Raw genomic sequence first — 5,811 nt, 5'->3', positions numbered from 1 at the left:
TTTTGTTCCTTAAACTGCAGATGTTTAAATGAGCCAGCCTTAATCCTTTCCTCGGTAATGTCAAGTTACTATGCATCATATATTTTCAATATTCTTCCTTTAATAAACATAAATCAATCATTGTCATTTTAGAGCCAACCTTTGAGCTACATAAAACAAACATACAACCACTAACAACATCAATCATTCTTTCACACCCACATACAATCCCCATACACACTTTACCAAACGACCTCAATGGCTGATGGGTCTTCTTTACTTCGAGAAGTGTTGAATCCACCACCGCCACCACATTACCCCACAACATTTGAAGGCAGAGGTCCTTATGGACCAATTTACGCACATAGGCCATCACCACAACACTCATCTCCCAAATCCAGCACCTCATTTATTCCCACAAAACTCATCCGACAATAGAACACACACAAAATGCAGTGCCACTTAGTACTATAAAAACTGCGGACTTGTCCTACACACCTGTTGAGGGCACAGGGCAGTTCTCGTACACCCAAGCAATTTTCAAGAAAGATTAGTCAATACCTTACCTGACTATCCTTTAGTCAGTTATGCATGTTCCTGCAGCTATTCTTTTGAACGTAAAACAGCAAGTATAATTGCTTGTCTAAGCAGCTGCAATAGTCAAGAGTTTACAGAAATTGCACTTTTTTGGTTGTTTAGTGTGAAAGTCACCTTGGCAGCTCTGATATTTTTGTACCACTGAGGTCAGTTGAATTCAAGACCTCTTGAAGTCTTTATGTTTACTTGAACAGTGGTTTTGTGCTTTATTTAAAAAAACATAACAGCAGAACAATTCAGTTATTTTAATGTCATTCTCCTGAAGCCTCTTGAAAATTTACTTACTAATGCTGTTTTATTTATTGTTTTGAAATATTTGCAGTACAGAGGCATCCTATTTGCACAGTGTTTGTCTTCTTTAATGTCTTAATGACAACTTGTTTTTGTGTCTGTTTACAACGACTGATCTGTTCAGAACTAAAATGTCTGAAAAGTATTCAGGTGTGTGTCTGTGTAATTACTCAATAAAAGGGTAAAACCAAGACAGATTAACAAAGCATTCCCACAGGACTATTTGTCACATTCTTTATGTAAATACTGTCATTCAACCAAACAAGACTTGGTAACATTTAGACTTGAATGCTTAAAACATCTTGTAAACTTGAAATGCTTAACAACTAAAAATATAGCCATGACCGGCTAAATGCTTTTGGTTAGAGCATTACCTGCTATGAGAGGTTTAACAACAATGGTCAAATACTCAATGTGCATCTTACACATAAACAGTTATTAGTGAGAGAGAGAGAGAGAGAGAGAGAGAGAGAGAGAGAGACAGACAGAGAGACAGAGAGAGACAGAGAGAGAGAGACAATACACAATTGCCCTATCATAAATTTCCTATTTCTAATGTTTAACTGTAACTTCTCTCTCTCTCTCTCTCACTCACTCACTCACTCACTCACTCACTGTCACACACACACACACACACACACAAACAAACACACACACTAGAGAAGCGTGTCCCTTTATGGATCAAGGAATTGAGTGAGGATTCTCCTGACCCTCTTTCCTTCTGTTGTCAGGCTGTCTCATCTGACAGTTGGTTGTGTATCCGGCTGGTTCTCCCGGTCATATTGAATTGCCTCAGTAATACAGTTGTCATCTACTGTGTCCTTTGAAACTTCACAGAAATTGTGCAGGACGAAACATGCATAAATGACGAATGGAAGGTCATTCAGATTAATGTCCATTGCTCTTCTCAGGGCTCCAAACCGTGCTTTTAGCCTCCCAAACGCACACTCTATGACCATCCGTGCTCGGCACAAAGACAGTCCAAAGTATTGCTCCTGGGCAGTGCTCCCCCCATTTGCAAATTCTTTCATAAGATATGGGAGCAGTGGATATGCCGGGTCACCTTGTAAGTACACTGCTATGGCCCTTTCATGATCCAATATTTGCCTTCGACAGGGTGGGATTTCTCCCTGTCTCAGGGCGTTGAGTGTGGAGTTTGTGAAAATACGGGTGTCATGTACACTCCCTGGCCATTTCACTACCACATCAATGAAAGAGTATTTATAATCGCAGGTGGCCTGGATGTTTAAGCTAAACCTCCCTTTTCTATTAAGCTAATCAGTGGAATTGGCCGGTGGTTGCTTTATGTCTACATGGGTGCCATCCACTGCACCAATGCACCGAGGGAGGCCATGGGCTTGCTTGAATCCTTGTACAAGTTGCTGGACAGCAACTTTGGATGTCGGCAGTTGTATGTTCACAGGACCTAAGTGGACAGTTATTGCCTCACACACACGCCTGACTATTATTGACACGGCCGATCGAGAGAGACCGAAAGTGTTGGCCGTTTTATGTAGTCTACCCTCGTCAGCCAGGTAACATAAGGTGCAGGCAACTTTTTTAACTACACGGACCGGGGCACGCATGATAGTCATCTGACCCTCTATGTGGGGACGCAGTAATTCGGAGAGACAGCAGCGATATCCGCGACATCCTGAAATTCTCACGCCACTCCTCAGGTAGAACAACCTCATTTGTGAAGTTTTCCCACCAGACAGCGGTTCGCCCAGGTCGGACCCAAAATCAAATTTGTACTCATGCATCTTAAGAATTTTATTTAATTTATTATTATTATTTTAATGTATTCTCTAATTACTGTTCTGTGTATCTGTGCACCTGGTTTGTTGGGGTACCATATTTGTATGTGCAAGTGTGTCAAGTGTTTTAGGTGACATTGTGTAATATGAATTGACACTTAGCAAATTAACACTTTACAAACTGCACTATGCACTTTACTCTGTTATTGCACTATGCACTTTATTGTGTTAGGGGCATGTGCAATATACCGGGGTGTCTGCAATACGCACTCAGCACTTTGGCACTCTCCACTTTAACTAGCACACCTGCACATTGTAATCGGACTGAAATTTCTATGGTCGCCCAACTCTTTGCCTGTTGTGTGTTTTGTGGTTTACTATGTTGTCCTTATGTTGTTCTTCTCTGTGTACTTGATTTTCTTTTGTTGGCATTATTGATTTTGTGTTCGACACCAACCTGCCATTGGGACTGGAGATGGAAATTAGCCATCTGGCTATAATCTCGTGCATAAATGTCCATTAATGCATATTGTCCCATTTAACAAAAAAAAAGAAAGAAAAAAAAAAGAAAAAAAAAGCTGTTACTTTTACCCTCAGCAAAGGCTGTCAAAACAGACCCCACATACAATAATTTGTGAATAATTTTATTTTTATTACCAACATAATAACATCAGATAAAGAATATTAAATAGTTGTGGCAACACTTGGAATATATACAAGAAAGGTGGATTCAGGGAAGCACCTATTTTAAAAACACAAGGATATCAATATTTAAATTCAATATTTTACAGACTGTAGATGACCTGATAAGGCTAGTCTTTGTGGAGGTGTTTCAGAACCCAGTGCCATTTGCTGAGGAGATGCAGAAAATCCCCATCCCAAATGACCTGGCATCCCAGTATGAAAGACCCTGAAAGGAGGAAGTGGTTACCTTACACGTCTCTCACTTCAGCCAAGAGGCAGCTGGAGGTCAACGCAGTGACCAGCCGGATCAGGAAACTCCTGGCGTATCCGGAGTACAACAAGGACAACAACACAGGACTGGATGGACACCTGAATGGAAAGAATTGGACACTATTAGTGTTGCAGATAAAATGCTGCTGAGTTTATATTTATGTATCTATTTATGTAATGTATTTATGTAATTTTTTTTATCAATTGTATATCATTTACTAAGTTCTTTGAAGTTTTCATTTTTAACATTTGCTAAAAATAAAGTTCTTTTGACAAAGAACTTATTTGTCATTTTTTTATAATGTGTTTTTTGATATAATGAAACCTTAGTGTTCAGACTTGAGTTTACACAGTTGTATCTCATTACATGTCATAAAAACTTACTCTTCTTCAGTTCTATGCCTTAGGGGTCCATAGTCATACCTGTGAATGTTGTGGACGTTCTGTGGGGTGTATGGATTCAAACAGTCAGGCTCCAGGCCTGGATGGTGTATCAAACATGTAGGGTGAACTGGAACCTGGTTCATTACCCCAAAAGCTAATAGGTAAAAAAGACACAAGGCATACTATTTTATAAGTAAGCAAATAAAGGCTCAGGAGACAACATCACTCCATAGAACAAATTCTGATCCAGGAAGCAACACGTGTTTTACTATGAAACTTTGATTTCATATAAATGATGTGGAGAAACTGCGATACATTGGTACATTGTACATATTGTAGATTACAAACACAAGGTGAAGACGATTATAAAATGCAGCTACATTTTATTAGAATGGTTTTGGTAAACATGACAACTAAGACATCTCAATGTACCAGTTATTTCTATTCATTTGTTTTTGTATAATACATAAATCCGTCATCTTAATCTGCTGTGGTAAAACTGATGAATTCACCGGTTAAATAGTTTTAATAGGGAATGTGTTGGTAGCAGAATTTATAATAACTTTGGAATTATTACCCAATACAAGCTACATTAGTCTGATCATAGATAAGCCTGCTTAGATAAAAAACAAGGAGTTATGCTTTACACTACGTCATATAACAGCTGAGTGCTGCTATTGGTGTTTCCACGTTATGTAGTAACTGACTATATTGTTAGAAACCTTTTGCTCTCTGTAGCAGGCATTTCCAACTTTATTCAGTCAGAGGACAGACATACAGTTGTTACCATGACGTCAGATGAGTTACAGTTATGTTACAGCTGAAATATAAGACAGCTACAAAATAAAAACTTACCACTGTGAAACATCCTGCTCCAGTCTTTGTTGCTAAGGTGCCTCGGTGTTTCTTCACTCAAATTGATGAGGGCGAACAGCCGCCGTTGTTAGCTTAGCCAGAGCGGTGTTTTTAGCAGCTCATGCCAATAGTGTGACTCTGCAGACCCGAAGACTGCAGATTCAGACCCGCAGTTCTGGACCCGCAGTTCTAGACCCCTTGTTTTTCGCGACAGTGTCCCCTACTGGACGGCTGTATAACTGCAACTAAATCAGCGTCTCACCCAAACATCACTGTTTGAAAGAAGTTACACTTTTAATGCTTTATTACAATTTACAATTTTAAAATTTTATTACACCCGAATAAAAATACCAAGATTTAATTGTTGATTTATGCCTGGGTGCTGTTCTGCATTATTATTGTTTGCTGGTTGTTTTGTATGGTTTGATCCAACTATTTTAGTTCTTTATTTCTTAATATTCATCAGACTGCTCTGACTGGCACGCCAAAAACTGTCTGGTCTTGGGAAATGTCTGGTCTTGGGTGTCCAGTCCTCACTTTTGTTGTGGGAATTTTAAACAAAGGCTGTGAAATACTGAAATGGTTTGAAATGTTTTATTGTGTACAGTGGTTACATCACACATTAGGGAGATCTGCAGAGAAAAAAAAGAAATCAAACATATCACAAAATTGAAAACAGAAACACTTAAAAAAAATTTTAAATACCTATCACAGTCTACACTGAAATACTGAAGATTCTGGAGCATAGCAAATACATTATTATATCGACATATTAACAACATTACCTACCATTTGAATAGTGCCCCTTCCTTCCTCATCTGCCTTTTGATCCTCCGACAAAACTCCTCCACTTCACTGTAAAGGTAAACAGACAACATAATAATAATAATAGGCCTACTGGGATAGCAGAAGCATCAATAATACTCAGAAATTACTGCTTCTCTCCTATTACCTCTCCTCTTAATATTTTTCAACCGTTTTACACACATAAACA

Source organism: Epinephelus moara, chromosome 4, assembly GCF_006386435.1.
Source record: "Epinephelus moara isolate mb chromosome 4, YSFRI_EMoa_1.0, whole genome shotgun sequence".
NCBI classification, from domain to species: domain Eukaryota; kingdom Metazoa; phylum Chordata; class Actinopteri; order Perciformes; family Serranidae; genus Epinephelus; species Epinephelus moara.
The sequence above is the reverse complement of the archived record's forward strand: the minus strand, read 5'-3'. Positions refer to the sequence as shown.